Below are 25,357 nucleotides of genomic sequence, written 5' to 3' on the forward strand. Positions count from 1 at the left end.
GAGAGGACACAGGAGAGGAGGAGAGAGGACACAGGAGAGGAGGAGAGAGGACACAGGAGAGGAGGAGAGGACACAGGAGAGGAGGAGAGAGGACACAGGAGAGAGAGGAGAGGACACAGGAGAGGAGGAGAGGACACAGGAGAGGAGGAGAGGACACAGGAGAGGAGGAGAGGACACAGGAGAGGAGGAGAGAGGACACAGGAGAGGAGAGAGAGGACACAGGAGAGGAGGAGAGGACACAGGAGAGGAGGAGAGAGGACACAGGAGAGGAGAGAGGACACAGGAGAGGAGGAGAGGACACAGGAGAGGAGGAGAGGACACAGGAGAGGAGGAGAGGACACAGGAGAGGAGGAGAGAGGACACAGGAGAGGAGGAGAGAGGACACAGGAGAGGAGGAGAGGACACAGGAGAGGAGGAGAGAGGACACAGGAGAGGAGGAGAGAGGACACAGGAGAGGAGGAGAGAGGACACAGGAGAGGAGGAGAGGACACAGGAGAGGAGGAGAGGACACAGGAGAGGAGGAGAGGACACAGGAGAGGAGGAGAGAGGACACAGGAGAGGAGGAGAGGACACAGGAGAGGAGGAGAGGACACAGGAGAGGAGGAGAGGACACAGGAGGAGAGGACACAGGAGAGGAGGAGAGAGGACAGAGGAGAGGAGGAGAGGACACAGGAGAGGAGGAGAGGACACAGGAGAGGAGGAGAGAGGAGACAGGAGAGGAGGAGAGAGGACACAGGAGAGGAGGAGAGAGGACACAGGAGAGGAGGAGAGAGGACACAGGAGAGGAGGAGAGAGGACACAGGAGAGGAGGAGAGGACACAGGAGAGGAGGAGGAGAGGACACAGGAGAGGAGGAGAGAGGACACAGGAGAGGAGGAGAGAGGACACAGGAGAGGAGGAGAGGACACAGGAGAGGAGAGGAGAGGACACAGGAGAGGAGGAGAGAGGACACAGGAGAGGAGGAGGAGAGGACACAGGAGAGGAGGAGAGGACACAGGAGAGGAGGAGGAGAGGACACAGGAGAGGAGAGAGAGGACACAGGAGAGGAGGAGAGAGGACACAGGAGAGGAGGAGAGGACACAGGAGAGGAGGAGAGGACACAGGAGAGGAGGAGAGGACACAGGAGAGGAGGAGAGGACACAGGAGAGGAGGAGAGGACACAAGAGAGGAGGAGAGAGGACAGAGGAGAGGAGGAGAGAGGACAGAGGAGAGGAGGAGAGAGGACACAGGAGAGGAGGAGAGGACACAGGAGAGGAGGAGAGAGGACACAGGAGAGGAGGAGAGAGGACACAGGAGAGGAGGAGAGAGGACAGAGGAGAGGAGGAGAGGACACAGGAGAGGAGGAGAGGACACAGGAGAGGAGGAGAGGACACAGGAGAGGAGGAGAGGACAGAGGAGAGGAGGAGAGAGGACACAGGAGAGGAGGAGAGGACACAGGAGAGGAGGAGAGAGAGGACACAGGAGAGGAGGAGAGAGGACACAGGAGAGGAGGAGAGAGGACACAGGAGAGGAGGAGAGAGGACACAGGAGAGGAGGAGAGGACACAGGAGAGGAGGAGAGAGGACACAGGAGAGGAGGAGAGGACACAGGAGAGGAGGAGAGGACACAGGAGAGGAGGAGAGAGGACACAGGAGAGGAGGAGAGGACACAGGAGAGGAGGAGAGGACACAGGAGAGGAGGAGAGGACACAGGAGAGGAGGAGAGGACACAGGAGAGGAGGAGAGGACACAGGAGAGGAGGAGAGAGGACACAGGAGAGGAGGAGAGAGGACACAGGAGAGGAGAGGAGGACACAGGAGAGGAGGAGAGAGGACACAGGAGAGGAGGAGAGGACACAGGAGAGGAGGAGAGGACACAGGAGAGGAGGAGAGAGGACACAGGAGAGGAGGAGAGAGGACACAGGAGAGGAGGAGAGGACACAGGAGAGGAGGAGAGGACACAGGAGAGGAGGAGAGAGGACAGAGGAGAGGAGGAGAGAGGACACAGGAGAGGAGGAGAGGACACAGGAGAGGAGAGAGGACACAGGAGAGGAGGAGAGGACACAGGAGAGGAGGAGAGGACACAGGAGAGGAGGAGAGGACACAGGAGAGGAGGAGAGGACACAGGAGAGGAGGAGAGGACACAGGAGAGGAGGAGAGGACACAGGAGAGAGGACACAGGAGAGGAGGAGAGGACACAGGAAAGGAGGAGAGGACACAGGAGAGAGGACACAGGAGAGGAGGAGAGGACACAGGAGAGGAGGAGAGAGAGGACACAGGAGAGGAGGAGAGGGGAGGACACAGGAGAGGAGGAGAGAGGACACAGGAGAGGAGGAGAGGACACAGGAGAGGAGGAGAGGACACAGGAGAGGAGGAGAGGACACAGGAGAGGAGGAGAGGACACAGGAGAGGAGGAGAGGACACAGGAGAGGAGGAGAGGGGACACAGGAGAGGAGGAGAGGACACAGGAGAGGAGGAGAGGACACAGGAGAGGAGGAGAGAGAGGACACAGGAGAGGAGGAGAGGACACAGGAGAGGAGGAGAGAGAGGACACAGGAGAGGAGGAGAGAGAGGACACAGGAGAGGAGGAGAGAGAGGACACAGGAGAGGAGGAGAGAGAGGACACAGGAGAGGAGGAGAGGACACAGGAGAGGAGGAGAGGACACAGGAGAGGAGGAGAGAGGACACAGGAGAGGAGGAGAGAGGACACAGGAGAGGAGGAGAGAGGACACAGGAGAGGAGGAGAGAGGACACAGGAGAGGAGGAGAGAGGACACAGGAGAGGAGGAGAGAGGACACAGGAGAGGAGGAGAGAGGACACAGGAGAGGAGGAGAGAGAGGACACAGGAGAGGAGGAGAGGACACAGGAGAGGAGGAGAGAGAGGACACAGGAGAGGAGGAGAGGACACAGGAGAGGAGGAGAGGACACAGGAGAGGAGGAGAGAGAGGACACAGGAGAGGAGGAGAGAGAGGACACAGGAGAGGAGGAGAGGACACAGGAGAGGAGGAGAGGACACAGGAGAGGAGGAGAGGACACAGGAGAGGAGGAGAGAGGACACAGGAGAGGAGGAGAGAGGACACAGGAGAGGAGGAGAGAGGACACAGGAGAGGAGAGGACACAGGAGGAGAGAGGACACAGGAGGAGAGAGGACACAGGAGAGGAGGAGAGGACACAGGAGAGGAGGAGAGAGGACACAGGAGAGGAGGAGAGAGGACACAGGAGAGGAGGAGAGAGGACACAGGAGAGGAGGAGAGAGGACACAGGAGAGGAGGAGAGAGGACACAGGAGAGGAGAGAGGACACAGGAGAGGAGGAGAGAGAGGACACAGGAGAGGAGGAGAGGACACAGGAGAGGAGGAGAGAGAGGACACAGGAGAGGAGGAGAGGACACAGGAGAGGAGGAGAGGACACAGGAGAGGAGGAGAGAGAGGACACAGGAGAGGAGGAGAGAGAGGACACAGGAGAGGAGGAGAGGACACAGGAGAGGAGGAGAGGACACAGGAGAGGAGGAGAGGACACAGGAGAGGAGGAGAGAGGACACAGGAGAGGAGGAGAGAGGACACAGGAGAGGAGAGGACACAGGAGGAGAGAGGACACAGGAGAGGAGGAGAGGACACAGGAGAGGAGGAGAGGACACAGGAGAGGAGGAGAGGACACAGGAGAGGAGGAGAGGACACAGGAGAGGGGAGGACACAGGAGAGGAGGAGAGGACACAGGAGAGGAGGAGAGGACACAGGAGAGGAGGAGAGGACACAGGAGAGGAGGAGAGGACACAGGAGAGGGGAGGACACAGGAGAGGAGGAGAGGACACAGGAGAGGAGGAGAGGACACAGGAGAGGAGGAGAGGACACAGGAGAGGAGGAGAGGACACAGGAGAGGAGGAGAGGACACAGGAGAGGAGGAGAGGACACAGGAGAGGAGGAGAGGACACAGGAGAGGAGGAGAGAGGACACAGGAGAGGAGAGGAGAGGACACAGGAGAGGAGAGGAGAGAGGACACAGGAGAGGAGGAGAGGAGGAGAGGACACAGGAGAGGAGGAGAGGACACAGGAGAGGAGGAGAGGACAGAGGAGAGGAGGAGAGGACAGAGGAGAGGAGGAGAGGACAGAGGAGAGGAGGAGAGGACAGAGGAGAGGAGGAGAGGACAGAGGAGAGGAGGAGAGAGGACACAGGAGAGGAGGAGAGGACACAGGAGAGGAGGAGAGGACACAGGAGAGGAGGAGAGAGGACACAGGAGAGGAGGAGAGAGGACACAGGAGAGGAGGAGAGAGGACACAGGAGAGGAGGAGAGAGGACACAGGAGAGGAGGAGAGAGGACACAGGAGAGGAGGAGAGAGGACACAGGAGAGGAGGAGAGAGGACACAGGAGAGGAGGAGAGAGGACACAGGAGAGGAGGAGAGAGGACACAGGAGAGGAGGAGAGGACACAGGAGAGGACAGAGGACACAGGAGAGGAGGAGAGAGGACAGAGGAGAGGAGGAGAGGACACAGGAGAGGAGGAGAGAGGACACAGGAGAGGACACAGGAGAGGACACAGGAGAGGACACAGGAGAGGACACAGGAGAGGACACAGGAGAGGACACAGGAGAGGACACAGGAGAGGACACAGGAGAGGAGAGGAGGAGAGGACACAGGAGAGGAGGAGAGGACACAGGAGAGGACACAGGAGAGGAGGAGAGGAGAGGAGGAGAGGACAGAGGAGAGGAGGAGAGGACAGAGGAGAGGAGGAGAGGACAGAGGAGAGGAGGAGAGGACAGAGGAGAGGAGGAGAGGACAGAGGAGAGGAGGAGAGGACACAGGAGAGGAGGAGAGAGGACACAGGAGAGGAGGAGAGAGGACACAGGAGAGGAGGAGAGAGGACACAGGAGAGGAGGAGAGAGGACACAGGAGAGGAGGAGAGAGGACACAGGAGAGGAGGAGAGAGGACACAGGAGAGGAGGAGAGAGGACACAGGAGAGGAGGAGAGGACACAGGAGAGGAGGAGAGGACACAGGAGAGGAGGAGAGGACACAGGAGAAGAGGAGAGGACACAGGAGAGGAGGAGAGGACACAGGAGAGGAGGAGAGGACACAGGAGAGGAGGAGAGGACACAGGAGAGGAGGAGAGGACACAGGAGAGGAGACAGGAGAGGAGACAGGAGAGGAGGAGAGGACACAGGAGAGGAGGAGAGGACACAGGAGAGGAGGAGAGGACACAGGAGAGGACACAGGAGAGGAGGAGAGGACACAGGAGAGGAGGAGAGGACACAGGAGAGGAGGAGAGGACACAGGAGAGGAGGAGAGGACACAGGAGAGGAGGAGAGGACACAGGAGAGGAGGAGAGGACACAGGAGAGGAGGAGAGAGGACACAGGAGAGGAGGAGAGAGGACACAGGAGAGGAGGAGAGAGGACACAGGAGAGGAGGAGAGGACACAGGAGAGGAGGAGAGGACACAGGAGAAGAGGAGAGGACACAGGAGAAGAGGAGAGGACACAGGAGAAGAGGAGAGGACACAGGAGAAGAGGAGAGGACACAGGAGAAGAGGAGAGGACACAGGAGAGGAGGAGAGGACACAGGAGAGGAGGAGAGGACACAGGAGAGGAGGAGAGGACACAGGAGAGGAGGAGAGGACACAGGAGAGGAGACAGGAGAGGAGGAGAGGACACAGGAGAGGAGGAGAGGACACAGGAGAGGAGGAGAGGACACAGGAGAGGAGAGGAGAGGACAGGAGAGGAGGAGAGGACACAGGAGAGGAGAGGAGGAGAGGACACAGGAGAGGAGGAGAGGACACAGGAGAGGAGGAGAGAGGACACAGGAGAGGAGGAGAGGACACAGGAGAGGAGGAGAGGACACAGGAGAGGAGGAGAGGACACAGGAGGAGAGGAGGAGAGAGGACACAGGAGAGGAGGAGAGGACACAGGAGAGGAGGAGAGGACACAGGAGAGGAGGAGAGGACACAGGAGAGGAGGAGAGAGGACACAGGAGAGGAGGAGAGAGGACACAGGAGAGGAGGAGAGAGGACACAGGAGAGGAGGAGAGAGGACACAGGAGAGGAGGAGAGGACACAGGAGAGGAGGAGAGGACACAGGAGAAGAGGAGAGGACACAGGAGAAGAGGAGAGGACACAGGAGAAGAGGAGAGGACACAGGAGAAGAGGAGAGGACACAGGAGAAGAGGAGAGGACACAGGAGAGGAGGAGAGGACACAGGAGAGGAGGAGAGGACACAGGAGAGGAGGAGAGGACACAGGAGAGGAGACAGGAGAGGAGGAGAGGACACAGGAGAGGAGGAGAGGACACAGGAGAGGAGAGGAGAGGACACAGGAGAGGAGGAGAGGACACAGGAGAGGAGGAGAGAGGACACAGGAGAGGAGGAGAGGACACAGGAGAGGAGGAGAGGACACAGGAGGAGAGGAGGAGAGAGGACACAGGAGAGGAGGAGAGGACACAGGAGAGGAGGAGAGGACACAGGAGAGGAGGAGAGGACACAGGAGAGGACACAGGAGAGGAGGAGAGGACACAGGAGAGGACACAGGAGAGGAGGAGAGGACACAGGAGAGGAGGAGAGGACACAGGAGAGGAGGAGAGAGGACACAGGAGAGGAGGAGAGAGGACACAGGAGAGGAGGAGAGAGGACACAGGAGAGGAGGAGAGAGGACACAGGAGAGGAGGAGAGAGGACACAGGAGAGGAGGAGAGAGGACACAGGAGAGGAGGAGAGAGGACACAGGAGAGGAGGAGAGAGGACACAGGAGAGGAGGAGAGAGGACACAGGAGAGGAGGAGAGAGGACACAGGAGAGGAGAGGAGGAGAGGACACAGGAGAGGAGGAGAGGACACAGGAGAGGAGGAGAGGACACAGGAGAGGAGGAGAGGACACAGGAGAGGAGGAGAGAGGACACAGGAGAGGAGGAGAGGACACAGGAGAGGAGGAGAGGACACAGGAGAGGAGGAGAGGACACAGGAGGAGAGAGGACACAGGAGAGGAGAGAGGACACAGGAGAGGAGAGAGGACACAGGAGAGGAGGAGAGGACACAGGAGAGGAGGAGAGGACACAGGAGAGGACACAGGAGAGGAGGAGAGGACACAGGAGAGGAGGAGAGGACACAGGAGAGGAGGAGAGAGGACACAGGAGAGGAGGAGAGAGGACACAGGAGAGGAGGAGAGAGGACACAGGAGAGGAGGAGAGAGGACACAGGAGAGGAGGAGAGAGGACACAGGAGAGGAGGAGAGAGGACACAGGAGAGGAGGAGAGAGGACACAGGAGAGGAGGAGAGAGGACACAGGAGAGGAGGAGAGGACACAGGAGAGGAGGAGAGGACACAGGAGAGGAGAGGACACAGGAAAGGAGAGGACACAGGAGAGGAGGAGAGGACACAGGAGAGGAGAAGAGGAGACAGGAGAGGAGGAGAGGACACAGGAGAGGGGAGGACACAGGAGAGGGGAGGACACAGGAGAGGGGAGGACACAGGAGAGGGGAGGACACAGGAGAGGGGAGGACACAGGAGAGGGGAGGACACAGGAGAGGGGAGGACACAGGAGAGGGGAGGACACAGGAGAGGGGAGGACACAGGAGAGGGGAGGACACAGGAGAGAGGAGACAGGAGAGGAGAGGACACAGAGGAGAGGAGAGGACACAGGAGAGAGGAGACAGGAGAGGAGAGGACACAGAGGAGAGGAGACAGGAGAGGAGACAGGAGAGGACACAGGAGAGGACACAGGAGGAGAGGACACAGGAGAGGCGAGGAGGAGAGAGGACACAGGAGAGGAGAGGACACAGGAGAGGAGAGGAGACAGGAGAGGACACAGGAGAGGAGAGGACACATGAGAGGAGAGGACACATGAGAGGAGAGGACACATGAGAGGAGAGGACACATGAGAGGAGAGGACACATGAGAGGAGAGGACACATGAGAGGAGAGGACACATGAGAGGAGAGGACACATGAGAGGAGAGGACACATGAGAGGAGACAGGAGAGGAGACAGGAGAGGAGACAGGAGAGAGGACACAGGAGAGGAGGAGAGAGGACACAGGAGACTAGGAGAGAGGACACAGGAGAGGAGACAGGAGAGGAGGAGAGGAGACGGGAGAGGAGACAGGAGAGGAGACAGGAGAGGAGACAGAAGAGGAGACAGGAGAGGAGACAGGAGAGGAGGAGAGGACACAGGAGAGGAGGAGAGGACACAGGAGAGGAGGAGAGGACACAGGAGAGGAGGAGAGGACACAGGAGAGGAGGAGAGGACACAGGAGAGGAGGAGAGGACACAGGAGAGGAGGAGAGGACACAGGAGAGGAGGAGAGGACACAGGAGAGAGGAGACAGGAGAGGAGAGGAGAGAGGACACAGGAGAGGAGGAGAGGGGAGAGGAGGAGAGAGGACACAGGAGAGGAGGAGAGAGAGGACACAGGAGAGGAGGAGAGAGAGGACACAGGAGAGGAGGAGAGAGAGGACACAGGAGAGGAGGAGAGAGAGGACACAGGAGAGGAGGAGAGAGGACACAGGAGAGGAGGAGACAGGAGAGGAGGAGACAGGAGAGGAGGAGACAGGAGAGGAGAGAAAGGAGGAGAGGAGAGAAAGGAGGAGAGGAGAGAAAGGAGGAGAGGAGAGAAAGGAGGAGAGGAGAGAAAGGAGGAGAGGAGAGAAAGGAGGAGAGGACGGAGAGGAGGAGAGGACACAGAGGAGGAGAGGACACAGAGGAGGAGAGGACACAGAGGAGGAGAGGACACAGAGGAGGAGAGGACACAGAGGAGGAGAGGACACAGAGGAGGAGAGGACACAGAGGAGGAGAGAGGACACAGGAGAGGAGGAGAGGACACAGGAGAGGAGGAGAGGACACAGGAGAGGCGAGAGGACACAGGAGAGGAGGAGAGGACACAGGAGAGGAGGAGAGGACACAGGAGAGGACACAGGAGAGAGGAGACAGGAGAGGAGAGAGGACACAGGAGAGGAGGAGAGGAGAGGAGAGAGGACACAGGAGAGGAGGAGAGGGGAGAGGAGGAGAGAGGACACAGGAGAGGAGGAGAGAGAGGACACAGGAGAGGAGGAGAGAGAGGACACAGGAGAGGAGGAGAGAGAGGACACAGGAGAGGAGGAGAGAGAGGACACAGGAGAGGAGGAGAGAGAGGACACAGGAGAGGAGGAGAGAGGACACAGGAGAGGAGGAGAGGAGGAGACAGGAGAGGAGAGAAAGGAGGAGAGGAGAGAAAGGAGGAGAGGAGAGAAAGGAGGAGAGGAGAGAAAGGAGGAGAGGAGGAGAGGACACAGAGGAGGAGAGGACACAGAGGAGGAGAGGACACAGAGGAGGAGAGGAGAGAAAGGAGGAGAGGACACAGAGGAGGAGAGGAGACAGGAGAGGAGGAGACAGGAGAGGAGGAGACAGGAGAGGAGGAGACAGGAGAGGAGGAGACAGGAGAGGAGGAGACAGGACACAGGAGAGGAGAGAGGAGACAGGAGGAGAGGAGACAGGAGGAGAGGAGACAGGAGGAGAGGAGACAGGAGAGGAGACAGGAGAGGAGACAGGAGAGGAGACAGGAGAGGAGGAGAGGACACAGGAGAGGAGAGAGGACACAGGAGAGGAGGAGAGGAGACAGGAGAGGAGAGAGGACACAGGAGATGAGACAGGAGAGGAGGAGACAGGAGAGGAGAGAGGACACAGGAGAGGACACAGAGGAGGAGAGGACACAGGAGAGGAGAGAAAGGAGGAGAGAGGAGAGGAGGACACAGGAGAGGAGGAGAGGACACAGGAGAGGAGGAGAGGACACAGGAGAGGAGGAGAGGACACAGGAGAGGAGGAGAGGACACAGAAGAGGAGAGGACACAGGAGGAGAGGGGAGGACACAGGAGAGGACACAGGAGAGGAGGAGAGGGGAGGACACAGGAGAGGAGAGAAAGGAGGAGAGAGGACACAGGAGGAGAGAGGACACAGGAGAGGAGACAGGAGAGGAGGAGAGGAGACAGGAGAGGAGACAGGAGAGGAGACAGGAGAGGAGACAGGAGAGGAGACAGGAGAGGAGACAGGAGAGGAGACAGGAGAGGAGAGAAAGGAGGAGAGGACACAGAGGAGGAGAGGACACAAGAGAGGAGAGGAGGACAGAGGAGGAGAGGACACAGGAGAGGAGGAGAGGACACAGGAGAGGAGGAGAGGACACAGGAGAGGAGGAGAGGACACAGGAGAGGAGGAGAGGACACAGGAGAGGAGGAGAGGACACAGGAGAGGAGGAGAGGACACAGGAGAGGAGGAGAGGACACAGGAGGAGAGGAGAGGACACAGGAGGAGAGGAGAGGACACAGGAGGAGAGGACAGGAGGAGAGGACACAGGAGAGGAGGAGAGGACACAGGAGAGGACACAGGAGAGGAGGAGAGGACACAGGAGAGGAGGAGAGGACACAGGAGAGGAGGAGAGGACACAGGAGAGGAGGAGAGGGGAGGACACAGGAGAGGAGAGAAAGGAGGAGAGAGGACACAGGGAGAGAGGACACAGGAGAGGAGGAGAGGACACAGAGGAGAGAAAGGAGAGGACACAGAGGAGGAGAGAGGACACAGAGGAGAGAAAGGAGGACACAGAGGAGGAGAGAGGACACAGGAGAGGAGGATAGGACACAGGAGAGGAGGATAGGACACAGGAGAGGAGGATAGGACACAGGAGAGGAGGATAGGACACAGGAGAGGAGGAGAGGGGACACAGGAGAGGAGGAGAGGGGAGGACACAGAGGAGGAGAGAGGACACAGGAGAGGAGAGAAAGGAGGAGAGGACACAGAGGAGGAGAGGAGAGAAAGGAGGAGAGGAGAGAAAGGAGGAGAGGAGAGAAAGGAGGAGAGGAGAGAAAGGAGGAGAGGAGAGAAAGGAGGAGAGGAGAGAAAGGAGGAGAGGAGAGAAAGGAGGAGAGGAGAGGACACAGAGGAGGAGAGGACACAGGAGAGGAGAGAAAGGAGGAGAGGACACAGGAGAGGAGAGGACGGAGGAGAGAGGACCCAGGAGAGGAGGAGAGAGGACCCAGGAGAGGCGGAGAGAGGACCCAGGAGAGGAGGAGAGAGGACCCAGGAGAGGAGGAGAGAGGACCCAGGAGAGGAGGAGAGAGGACCCAGGAGAGGAGGAGAGAGGACCCAGGAGAGGAGGAGAGAGGACACAGGAGAGGAGAGAAAGGAGGAGAGGACACAGGAGAGGAGAGAAAGGAGGAGAGGACACAGGAGAGGAGAGAGGACACAGGAGAGGAGAGAAAGGAGGAGAGGACACGGAGAGGAGAGAGGACACTGGAGAGGACACAGAGGAGGAGAGGACACTGGAGAGGACACAGAGGAGGAGAGGACACAGGAGAGCAGAGAAAGGAGGGGAGGAGAGGACACAGGAGAGGAGAGAAAGGAGGAGAGGACACAGAGGAGGAGAGAAAGGAGGAGAGAGGACACAGGAGAAGAGAGAGGACACAGGAGAGGAGAGAAAGGAGGAGAGGACACAGGAGAGGAGGAGAGAGGACACAGGAGAGGAGGAGAGAGGACACAGGAGAGAGGACACAGGAGAGGAGAGAAAGGAGGAGAGGACACAGAGGAGGAGAGGAGAGGACACAGGAGAGCAGAGAAAGGAGGAGAGGAGAGGACACAGAGGAGGAGAGGACACAGGAGAGGAGAGAAAGGAGGAGAGGAGAGAGGACACAGAGGAGGACAGAGGAGAGGAGAGAGGACAGAGGAGAGGAGAGGAGAGAGGACAGAGGAGAGAGGACAGAGGAGAGGAGGAGAGGACACAGGAGAGGAGGAGAGGACACAGGAGAGGAGGAGAGGACACAGGAGAGGAGGAGAGGACACAGGAGAGGAGAGAAAGGAGGAGAGGACACAGGAGAGGAGAGGACACAGGAGAGGAGAGAAAGGAGGAGAGGAGAGAGGACACTGGAGAGGACACTGGAGAGGAGGAGAGGACACTGGAGAGGAGGAGAGGACGGAGGAGAGGAGAGAGGACAGAGGAGAGGAGAGAGGACAGAGGAGAGGAGAGAGGACAGAGGAGAGGAGAGAGGACAGAGGAGAGGAGAGAGGACAGAGGAGAGGAGAGAGGACAGAGGAGAGGAGAGAGGACAGAGGAGAGGAGAGAGGACAGAGGAGAGGAGAGGACAGAGGAGAGAGGACAGAGGAGAGGAGAGAGGACACAGGAGAGGAGGAGAGGACACAGGAGAGGAGGAGAGGACACAGGAGAGGAGGAGAGGACACAGGAGAGGAGGAGAGGACACAGGAGAGGAGAGAAAGGAGGAGAGGACACAGGAGAGGAGAGAGGACACAGGAGAGGAGAGAAAGGAGGAGAGGAGAGAGGACACTGGAGAGGACACTGGAGAGGACACTGGAGAGGACACTGGAGAGGAGGAGAGGACACTGGAGAGGAGGAGAGGACGGAGGAGAGGACACGGGAGGAGAGGAGGAGAGGACACGGGAGGAGAGGAGGAGAGGACACGGGAGGAGAGGAGGAGAGGACACGGGAGGAGAGGACACGGGAGGAGAGGACACGGGAGGAGAGGACACGGGAGGAGAGGACACGGGAGGAGAGGACACGGGAGGAGAGGACACGGGAGGAGAGGACACGGGAGGAGAGGACACGGGAGGAGAGGACACGGGAGGAGAGGACACGGGAGGAGAGGACACGGGAGGAGAGGAGGAGAGGACACGGGAGGAGAGGAGGAGAGGACACGGGAGGAGAGGAGGAGAGGACACGGGAGGAGAGGAGGAGAGGACACGGGAGGAGAGGACACGGGAGGAGAGGAGGAGAGGACACAGGAGAGGAGAGGAGGAGAGGACACAGGAGAGGAGGAGAGGACACAGAGGAGGAGAGGAGAGGACACAGGAGAGGAGAGAAAGGAGGAGAGGAGAGAAAGGAGGAGAGGAGAGAGGACACAGGAGAGGAGGAGAGGACACAGGAGAGGAGAGAAAGGAGGAGAGGACACAGAGGAGGAGAGGACACAGGAGAGGAGAGAAAGGAGGAGAGGACACAGGAGAGGAGAGAGGACACAGGAGAGGAGAGAGGACACAGGAGAGGAGAGAAAGGAGGAGAGGACACAGAGGAGGAGAGGACACAGGAGAGGAGAGAAAGGAGGAGAGGACACAGGAGAGGACACAGGAGAGGAGAGAGGACACAGGAGAGGAGAGAGGACACAGGAGAGGAGAGAGGACACAGGAGAGGAGAGAGGACACAGGAGAGGAGAGAAAGGAGGAGAGGAGAGGAGAGGACACAGGAGAGTAGAGAGGACACAGGAGAGGAGAGAGGACACAGGAGAGGAGGCGAGGACACAGGAGAGGAGGCGAGGACACAGAGGAGGAGAGAGGACACAGGAGAGGAGAGAAAGGAGGAGAGGACACAGAGGAGGAGAGGACACAGGAGAGGAGGAGAGGACACAGGAGAGGAGGAGAGGACACAGGAGAGGAGGAGAGGACACAGGAGAGGACACAGGAGAGGAGAGAGGACACAGGAGAGGAGAGAAAGGAGGAGAGGACACAGGAGAGGAGAGAGGACACAGGAGTGGAGGAGAGGACACAGGAGAGTTGAGGACACAGGAGAGGAGGAGGAGAGGAGAGAGGACACAGGAGAGGAGAGAAAGGAGAGGAGGAGGAGAGGACACAGGAGAGGAGGAGGAGAGGACACAGGAGAGGAGTGAGGACACAGGAGAGGGGACACAGGAGAGGAGGAGACAGGAGAGGAGGAGGAGAGGAGAGAGGACACAGGAGAGGAGAGAAAGGAGGAGAGAGGACAGGAGAGGAGGAGGAGAGGACACAGGAGAGGAGGAGGAGAGGACACAGGAGAGGAGAGGACACAGGAGAGGAGAGGACACAGGAGAGGAGAGGACACAGGAGAGGAGAGGACACAGGAGAGGAGAGGACACAGGAGAGGAGAGGACACAGGAGAGGAGAGGACACAGGAGAGGAGAGGACACAGGAGAGGAGAGGACACAGGAGAGGAGACACAGGAGAGAGGACACAGGAGAGGAGAGAAAGGAGGAGAGAGGACACAGGAGAGGAGAGAGGACACAGGAAAGGAGAGAGGACACAGGAAAGGAGAGGAGGAGGAGAGGACACAGGAGAGGAGTGAGGACAGAGGAGACGGGACACAGGAGAGGAGGAGACAGGAGGAGAGGAGAGAGGACACAGGAGAGGAGAGAAAGGAGGAGGAGGAGGAGAGGACACAGGAGAGGAGAGGACACAGGAGAGGAGAGAAAGGAGGAGAGGAGAGGACACAAGAGAGGGGAGAGGAGAGAAAGGAGGAGAGGAGAGGACACAAGAGAGGGGAGAGGAGAGAAAGGAGGAGAGGAGAGGACACAAGAGAGGGGAGAGGAGGAGGAGAGGAGAGAGGACACAGGAGAGGAGGAGAGGACACAGGAGAGGAGAAGAGGACACAGGAGAGGACACAGGAGAGGAGGAGAGGACAGAGGAGAGGAGGAGAGGAGGAGAGGACAGAGGAGAGGAGGAGAGGACAGAGGAGAGGAGGAGAGGACAGAGGAGAGGAGGAGAGGACAGAGGAGAGGAGGAGAGGACAGAGGAGAGGACAGAGGAGAGGAGGAGAGGACAGAGGAGAGGAGGAGAGGACAGAGGAGAGGACAGAGGAGAGGAGGAGAGGACAGACGAGAGGAGACAGGAGAGAGGAGAACACAGGAGAGGAGACAGGAGAGGAGAGAGGACACAGGAGAGGAGGAGAGGACACAGGAGAGGAGGAGAGGACACAGGAGAGGAGGAGAGGACACAGGAGAGGAGGAGAGGACACAGGAGAGGAGGAGAGGACACAGGAGAGGAGGAGAGGACACAGGAGAGGAGAGAGGACACAGGAGAGGGGAGGACAGAGGAGAGGAGGAGGAGAGGACAGAGGAGAGGAGGAGAGGACAGAGGAGAGGAGGAGAGGACAGAGGAGGAGAGGACAGAGGAGAGGAGGAGAGGACAGAGGAGAGGAGGAGAGGACAGACGAGAGGAGACAGGAGAGAGGAGAACACAGGAGAGGAGACAGGAGAGGAGACAGGAGAGGAGAGGACACAGGAGAGGAGAGGAAGGAGGAGAGAGGACACAGGAGAGAGAGGAGAGGGCACAGGAGAGGAGAGGGCACAGGAGAGGAGAGGACACAGGAGAGAGAGGAGAGGACACAGAGGAGAGGAGAGGACACAGAGGAGAGGAGAGGACACAGAGGAGAGGAGAGGACACAGAGGAGAGGAGAGGACACAGAGGAGAGGAGAGGACACAGAGGAGAGGAGAGGACACAGAGGAGAGGAGAGGACACAGAGGAGAGGAGAGGACACAGAGGAGAGGACACAGAGGAGAGGACACAGAGGAGAGGACACAGAGGAGAGGACACAGAGGAGAGGACACAGAGGAGAGGACACAGAGGAGAGGACACAGAGGAGAGGACACAGAGGAGAGGACACAGAGGAGAGGACACAGAGGAGAGGACACAGAGAGGAGAGGAGAGGACACAGAGAGGAGAGGACACAGAGAGGAGAGGAGAGGACACGGAGAGGAGAGGACACAGGAGAGGAGAGGACACAGGAGAGGAGAGGACACAGGAGAGGAGAGGACACAGGAGAGGAGAGGACACAGGAGAGGAGAGGACACAGGAGAGGAGAGGACACAGGAGAGGAGAGAAAGGAGGAGAGCGCACAGAAGAGGAGAGAGAGGAGAGGACACAGGAGAGGACACAGGAGAGGACACAGGAGAGGACACAGGAGAGGAGGAGAGGACACAGGAGAGGACACAGGAGAGGACACAGGAGAGGACACAGGAGAGGACACAGGAGAGGGCACAGGAGAGGAGAGGGCACAGGAGAGGACAGGACACAGGAGAGAGAGGAGAGGGCACAGGAGAGGAGAGGACACAGAGGAGAGGAGAGGACACAGAGGAGAGGACACAGAGGAGAGGACACAGAGGAGAGGACACAGAGGAGAGGACACAGAGGAGAGGACACAGAGGAGAGGACACAGAGGAGAGGACACAGAGGAGAGGACACAGAGGAGAGGAGAGGACACAGAGGACACAGAGGAGAGGACACAGAGGAGAGGAGGAGAGGACACAGAGGACACAGAGGAGAGGACACAGGAGGAGAGGACACAGGAGGAGAGGACACAGGAGGAGAGGACACAGGAGGAGAGGACACAGGAGGAGAGGACACAGGAGGAGAGGAGGAGAGGACATAGGAGGAGAGAACACAGGAGGAGAGGAGGAGAGGACACAGGAGGAGAGGAGGAGAGGACACAGGAGAGGAGGAGAGGACACAGGAGAGGAGGAGAGGACACAGGAGAGGAGAGAGGACACAGGAGAGGAGAGAGGACACAGGAGAGGAGGAGAGGACACAGGAGAGGAGAGGACACAGGAGAGGAGAGGACACAGGAGAGGAGAGGACACAGGAGGAGAGGACACAGGAGGAGAGAACACAGGAGGAGAGGAGGAGAGGACACAGGAGGAGAGGAGGAGAGGACACAGGAGAGGAGAGGAGGAGAGGACACAGGAGAGGAGGAGAGGACACAGGAGAGGAGAGAGGACACAGGAGAGGAGAGAGGACACAGGAGAGGAGGAGAGGACACAGGAGAGGAGGAGAGGACACAGGAGAGGAGGAGAGGACACAGGAGAGGAGAGAGGACACAGGAGAGGAGAGAGGACACAGGAGAGGAGGAGAGGACACAGGAGAGGACACAGGAGAGGAGGAGAGGACACAGGAGAGGACACAGGAGAGGAGGAGAGGACACAGGAGAGGAGGAGAGGACACAGGAGAGGAGAGGACGGAGGAGAGAGGACACAGGAGAGAGAGGAGAGGGCACAGGAGAGGAGAGGACACAGAGGAGAGGAGAGGACACAGAGGAGAGGACACAGAGGAGAGGAGAGGACACAGAGGAGAGGAGAGGACACAGAGGAGAGGACACAGGAGAGGAGAGAGGACACAGAGGAGAGGAGGAGAGGACAGAGGAGGAGAGGACACAGAAGGAGAGGAGGAGAGGACACAGGAGGAGAGGACACAGGAGGAGAGGACAGAGGAGGAGAGGACACAGGAGGAGAGGAGGAGAGGACACAGGAGGACAGGAGGAGAGGACACAGGAGGAGAGGACACAGGAGGAGAGGACACAGGAGGAGAGGACACAGGAGGAGAGGACACAGGAGGAGAGGACGAGAGGACACAGGAGAGGAGAGGAGGAGAGGACACAGGAGAGGAGAGGAGGAGAGGACACAGGAGAGGAGAGGAGGAGAGGACACAGGAGAGGAGAGGAGGAGAGGACACAGGAGAGGAGAGGGGAGGACACAGGAGAGGAGAGAGAGAGGGGAGGAAGGAAAGGAGAGACAGGTGAGGAGAGGAGAGAGGACACAGGAGAGGAGGAGAGGACACAGGAGAGGAGGAGAGGACACAGGAGAGGAGGAGAGGACACAGGAGAGGAGGAGAGGACACAGGAGAGGAGGAGAGGACACAGGAGAGGGGGGAGGGGGCACAGGAGAGGACACTGGAGAGGTGAGGGCACAGGAGAGGAGGAGAGAGCACTGGAGAGGGAGAGAACACAGGAGAGACAGGAGAAGGGAGAGAACACAGGAGAGACAGGAGAAGGGAGAGCACAGGAGAGGTGATAGAGGGGGGAAGAGACAGGTGAGGAGAGAGCACAGGAGAGGAGAGAGAGGTGGGGAGAGTAGAGGGCACAGGAGGGAGGGAGAGAACAGGAGATGAGAGTACGGGGGGAGAGGAGAGCACAGGACAGGGGGGAGAGAGCAGAGGAGAGCACAGGACAGGGGGGAGAGAGCAGAGGAGAGCACAGGACAGGGGGGAGAGAGCAGAGGAGAGCACAGGACAGGGGGGAGAGAGCAGAGGAGAGCACAGGACAGGGGGGAGAGAGCAGAGGAGAGCACAGGACAGGGGGGAGAGAGCAGAGGAGAGCACAGGACAGGGGGGAGAGAGCAGAGGAGAGCACAGGACGGGGGAGAGAGCAGAGGAGAGCACAGGACGGGGGAGAGAGCAGAGGAGAGCACAGGACAGGGGGGGGGAGAGCAGAGGAGAGCACAGGACAGGGGGGAGAGAGCAGAGGAGAGCACAGGACAGGGGGGAGAGAGCAGAGGAGAGCACAGGACAGGGGGGGGGAGAGCAGAGGAGAGCACAGGACAGGGGGGGGGAGAGCAGAGGAGAGCACAGGACGGGGGAGAGAGCAGAGGAGAGAACAGGACAGGGGGAGAGAGCAGAGGAGAGCACAGGACAGGGGGGAGAGAGCAGAAGAGAGCACAGTGCACAGGTTAGTACGGGGGAGGGGAGAGCACATTTATGGATGGAAGGGGAAGGTAAGGAAATGTGTATATTTAATAAAGAACAGAGTAGAGCACACATGTCAGACTGTGGCCCGTGGGCCAAATATTGTCTACAGGCTGATTATCATAGAATCGTAGAGTTGGAAGGGACCTCCTGGGTCATCTGGTCCAACCCCCTGCTCAAAGCAGGATTCGCTAAATCATCCCAGACAGATGTCTGTCCAGCCTCTGTTTGAAGACTTCCATTGAAGGAAGACTCACCACATCTCGTGGCAGCCTGTTCCACTCATTGATCACTCTGTCAAAAAGTTTTTTCTAATATCTAATCTGTGTCTCCTCCCATTCAGTTTCATCCCATTGCTTCTAGTCTTTCCTTAGTTTATAGGGCCCGCGATGCCTTCACCTCCCAGCGTCTCACTTCCAAATATATTGGTCCTGGATGCCAGAGTTGCAAGCTATGATGAAAGAGGGAGATTTCCATTCTTTCCCCCATCAGTCTTCCTGTGCGACTGACGTCTCAGTGCATGTACAGACAGGAGCTTCTCACTAAATTAGAATATCATCAAAAAGTGAATTTATTTCAGTTCTCCAATACAGACAGTGACTCTCCTGTATCCTATAGAGTCATTACACACAGAGTGATCTATGTCACGGGTTTATTTCTGGTAATGGCAGTCTCTCTGCTGATGACACCCAATTATACGCTTCTCCTGACATCATGCCTGCCTTTCTAGAAAACACTGGCGATTGTCTAAACGCTGTGTCTAACATCATGTCCTCACTATATCTGAAACTGAACCTGTCAAAGACTGAACTCCTTGTGTTTCCTCCCTCTACTAATGTACCTATACCCGACATTGCTATTTCTGTGTGTGGTTCCACTATTACTCCCTAGCAACAGGCCTGCTGTCTTGGGGTCGTACTTGACTCCGAGCTTTCCTTTGCCCCCCACATTCGATCACTGGCTCGCTCTTGTCATCTGCACCTCAAAAAGATTTCTAGAATTCGACCTTTTCTTACTTTTGACTCTGCAAAAACTCTTACTGTTTCTCTTATTCATTCTCGTCTGGACTATTGTAACTCTCTTCTAATCGGTCTCCCTCTTACCAAACTCTCCCCCCTCCCATCTGTCTTGAATCCTGCAGCCAGGATCATATTCCTCACCAATCGTTACACTGATGCCTCTACCTTGTGCCAGTCATTACACTGGCTACCCATCCACTCCAGAATCCAGTACAAACTTATTACCCTCACCCACAAAGCCCTCCATGGCTCAGCACCACCCTACATCTCCTCCCTTGTTTCAGTATACCACCCTACCCGCGCCCTCCGTTCTGCTGATGACCTGAGGTTAGCATCCTCAATAATCAGAACCTCCCACTCCCGTCTCCAAGACTTTACACGTGCTGTGCCAATTCTTTGGAATGCACTTCCCAGGTCAATACGATTAGTCACCAATCCCCACAATTTTAAGCGTGCCCTGAAAACGCATTTATTCAGACTGGCCTATCACCTCAACACATTAACCTAATCTATCCCTGTGTGGCACAGCCAAAAGTTTTACCATAACCAGATTTCCCGCATCATGTTCCCACATGCTTTATGCATCCATTAGCCCTCTGTGTCTGTACTGTTACACACTTAACATTAAGGCTGGTCCATACAATCAGGGCAACTGTTACCACCCACCTTTCGTGTCTCCCTCTTTCCTCATAGACTGTAAGCTTGCGAGCAGGGCCCTCACTCCTCTTGGTATCTGTTATGATCTGTGATTTATTGTTATGCTGTAATGTCTATCGTCTGTACAAATCCCCTCTGAAATGTAAAGTGCTGCGGAATATGTCGGCGCTATAGAAATACAATGTATTATTATAATGTTGATGATTATGGCTTACAGCCAATGAAAACCCAACAGTCATTATCCCAGAAAAGTAGAATACTTTATAACACCATCAATGCGGCGTGGCATGGAGGCGATCAGCCTGTGGCACTGCTGAGGGGTTATGGAAGCCCAGGTCGCTTTGATCGCAGCCTTCAGCTCGTCTGCATTGTGGGATCTGGTGTCTCTCATCTTCCTCTTGACAATACTCCATAGATTCTCTATGGGGTTAAGGTCAGGCGAGTTTGCTGCCAATCAAGCCCAGTGATACTGTTGTGTGTACACCAGGTATTGGTACTTTTGGCAGTGTGGACAGGGGCCAAGTCCTGCTGGAGAATGACATTTCCATCTCCATAAAGCTTGTCGGCAGAGGGAAGCATGAAGAGCTCTAAAATGTCCTGGTAGACGGCTGCACTGACTTTGGTCTTGATAAAACGCAGTGGACCTACACCAGCAGATGACATGGCTCCCCAAACCATCACTGATTGTGGAGGCTTCACACCAGACCTCCAGCAGCTGGGATTGTGGCCTCTCCACTCTTCCTCCATACTCTGGGACCACTGACCACAGTCCGGCTCTTCTCCTTGGCCCAGGGAAGACGCTTCTGGCGTTGTCTATTGGTCATGAGTGGCTGACACAAGGAATGTGACACTTGTAGCCCATGTCCTGGAGACGTCTGTGTGTGGTGTGAAGCAATGACTCCAGCAGCAGTCCGCTCCGTGTGAATCTCCCCCACATTACTGAATGGCTTTTTCTTAACAATCCTTTCCAGGCTGCGGTTATCCCGGCTGCTTGTGCACCTTTTTCTACCACACTTTTTCCTTCCACTCCACCTTGGATACAGCACTCTGTGAACATCCGGCTTCATTACCAATGACCTTTTGTGGCTTCCCCTCCTTGTGGAGTGTGTCAGTGACTGCCTTCTGGACATCTGTCAGGTCAGCAGTCTTCCCCATGATTGTGGAGCTACTGAAACAGACTAAGGCACCTTTATAAACACTTAGGAGCCTGTACAGGGGTTTATTGTGAATTATTCTAATTTACTGAGATAATGACTTTTGGGTTTTCATTGGCTGTAAGCCATAATCATCAACATTACCAGAAATAAACCCGTGACATAGATCACTCTGTGTGTAATGACTCTATAGAATAGAGGAGGTCACTTTTTGATGATATTCTGATTTTGTAAGATGCCCATATCACTATTTCACGCTCGCTGTGCCGAGCTTCCGAGACTGGAGCCGCCGAGGAGCAAGGATTGGTGGCTAATTATTTTTCAATGGGGCCCATTATATTATGTAGAGGGCTATGGTGGGAGCACCGTTGGGGCGTCATACTTTACCTGTATTATTAATTCGAGATTTCTTATCCTCTGTTATTTCTGGTGATTGGGCCTCCTGCTTCTCACACAACATTTCATTACTCCAGGACGCCCATTTCTGATTTATTTTATTTACAACTAGCTGAAGAGCCCGGCGCTGCCCGGGTATAGGATCTAACTGTGGTTAGTTATAGCAAATTATAATTATCCTCCATCCCATAGTCCCGTGCCCATATACCCATCATACCTATCCTCCATCCCATAGTCCCATGCCCATATACCCATACATATCCTCCATCCCATAGTCCCGTGCCCATATACCCATCATACATATCCTCCATCCCATAGTCCCGTGCCCATATACCCATCATACATATCCTCCATCCCATAGTCCCATGCCCATATACCCATCACACATCCTTCATCCCATAGTCCCGTGCCCATATACCCATCACACATCCTCCATCCCATAGTCCAGTGCCCATATACCCATCATACATATCCTCCATCCCATAGTCCAGTGCCCATATACCCATCATACATATCCGCCATCCCATAGTCCAGTGCCCATATGCCCATCATACACATCCTCCATCCCATAGTCCAGTGCCCATATACCCATCATACATATCCTCCATCCCATAGTCCAGTGCCCATATACCCATCATACATATCCGCCATCCCATAGTCCTGTGCCCATATACCCATCATACATATCCTCCATCCCATAGTCCAGTGTCCATATACCCATCATACATATCCTCCATCCCATAGTCCAGTGCCCATATACCCATCATACATATCCGCCATCCCATAGGCCCGTGTCCATATACCCATCACACATCCTCCATCCCATAGTCCCGTGCCCATATACCCATCCCATAGTCCCGTGCCCATATACCCATCATACATATCCTCCATCCCATAGTCCAGTGCCCATATACCCATCATACATATCCTCCATCCCATAATCCCATGCCCATATACCTGTCACACATCCTCCATCCCATAGTCCCGTGCCCATATACCCATCATACATATCCTCCATCCCATAGTCCAGTGCCCATATACCCGTCACACATCCTCCATCCCATAGTCCCGTGCCCATATACCCGTCATACATATCCTCCATCCCATAGTCCCATGCCCATATACCCATCATACATATCCTCCATCCCATAGTCCAGTGCCCATATACCCATCATACATATCCGCCATCCTATAGGCCCGTGTCCATATACCCATCACACATCCTCCATCCCATAGTCCCGTGCCCATATACCCATCACACATCCTCCATCCCATAGTCCCGTGCCCATATACCCATCATACATATCCTCCATCCCATAGTCCAGTGCCCATATACCCATCACACATCCTCCATCCCATAGTCCTGTGCCCATATACCCATCATACATATCCTCCATCCCATAGTCCCGTGCCCATATACCCGTCATACATATCCTCCATCCCATAATCCCATGCCCATATACCCGTCACACATCCTCCATCCCATAGTCCCGTGCCCATATACCCGTCATACATATCCTCCATCCCATAGTCCCATGCCCATATACCCATCATACATATCCTCCATCCCATAGTCCCATGCCCATATACCCATCATACATATCCTCCATCCCATAGTCCAGTGCCCATATACCCATCATACATATCCTCCATCCCATAGTCCAGTGCCCATATACCCGTCACACATCCTCCATCCCATAGTCCCGTGCCCATATACCCATCATACATATCCTCCATCCCATAGTCCAGTGCCCATATACCCATCATACATATCCTCCATCCCATAATCCCATGCCCATATACCCGTCACACATCCTCCATCCCATAGTCCCGTGCCCATATACCCATCATACATATCCTCCATCCCATAGTCCAGTGCCCATATACCCGTCACACATCCTCCATCCCATAGTCCCGTGCCCATATACCCGTCATACATATCCTCCATCCCATAGTCCCGTGCCCATATACCCATCATACATATCCTCCATCCCGTAGTCCCATGCCCATATACCCATCATACATATCCTCCATCCCATAGTCCAGTGCCCATATACCCATCATACATATCCTCCATCCCATAGTCCAGTGCCCATATACCCATCATACATATTGTCCATCCCATAGTCCCGTGCCCATATACCCATCATACATATCCTCCATCCCATAGTCCCGTGCCCATATACCCATCATACATATCCTCCATCCCATAGTACAGTGCCCATATACCCATCATACATATCCTCCATCCCATAGTCTCGTGCCCATATACCCATCATACATATCCTCCATCCCATAGTCCAGTCCCCATATACCCATCATACATATCCTCCATCCCATAGTCCAGTGCCCATATACCCATCATACATATCCTCCATCCCATAGTTCCGTGCCCATATACCCATCATACATATCCTCCATCCCATAGTCCAGTGCCCATATACCCATCATACATATCCTCCATCCCATAGTTCCGTGCCCATATACCCATCATACATATCCTCCATCCCATAGTCCCGTGCCCATATACCCATCATACATATCCTCCATCCCATAGTCCCGTGCCCATATACCCATCATACATATCCTCCATCCCATAGTCCCGTGCCCATATACCCATCATACATATCCTCCATCCCATAGTCCCGTGCCCATATACCCATCACACATCCTCCATCCCATAGTCCAGTGCCCATATACCCATCATACATATCGTCCATCCCATAGTCCAGTGCCCATATACCCATCATACATATCCTCCATCCCATAGTCCCGTGCCCATATACCCATCATACATATCCTCCATCCCATAGTCCCGTGCCCATATACCCATCATACATATCCTCCATCCCATAGTCCCGTGCCCATATACCCATCATACATATCCTCCATCCCATAGTCCCGTGCCCATATACCCATCACACATCCTCCATCCCATAGTCCCGTGCCCATATACCCATCATACATATCGTCCATCCCATAGTCCAGTGCCCATATACCCATCATACATATCCTCCATCCCATAGTCCCGTGCCCATATACCCATCATACATATCCTCCATCCCATAGTCCCGTGCCCATATACCCATCATACATATCCTCCATCCCATAGTCCAGTGCCCATATACCCATCATACATATCCTCCATCCCATAGTCCAGTGCCCATATACCCATCATACATATCGTCCATCCCATAGTCCCGTGCCCATATACCCATCATACATATCCTCCATCCCATAGTCCAGTGCCCATATACCCATCATACATATCCTCCATCCCATAGTTCCGTGCCCATATACCCATCATACATATCCTCCATCCCATAGTCCCGTGCCCATATACCCATCATACATATCCTCCATCCCATAGTCGCGTGCCCATATACCCATCATACATATCCTCCATCCCATAGTCCAATGCCCATATACCCTTCACACATCCTCCATCCCACAGTCCCGTGCCCATATACCCATCATACATATCCTCCATCCCATAGTCCTGTGCCCATATACCCATCATACATATCCTCCATCCCATAGTCCAGTGCCCATATACCCATCATACATATCCGCCATCCCATAGTCCCGTGCCCATATATCCATCATACACATCCTCCATCCCATAGTCCAGTGTCCATATACCCATCATACATATCCTCCATCCCATGGTCCAGTGCCCATATACCCATCATACATATCCGCCATCCCATGGTCCCGTGCCCATATGCCCATCATACACATCCTCCATCCCATAGTCCAGTGCCCATATACCCATCATACATATCCTCCATCCCATAGTCCAGTGCCCATATACCCATCATACATATCCGCCATCCCATAGTCCTGTGCCCATATACCCATCATACATATCCTCCATCCCATAGTCCAGTTTCCATATACCCATCATACATATCCTCCATCCCATAGTCCAGTGCCCATATACCCATCATACATATC

The sequence above is a fragment of the Dendrobates tinctorius genome, unplaced genomic scaffold (assembly GCF_039654945.1).
Source record: "Dendrobates tinctorius isolate UK_male_01 unplaced genomic scaffold, ASM3965494v1 ptg000235l, whole genome shotgun sequence".
Taxonomy (NCBI): domain Eukaryota; kingdom Metazoa; phylum Chordata; class Amphibia; order Anura; family Dendrobatidae; genus Dendrobates; species Dendrobates tinctorius.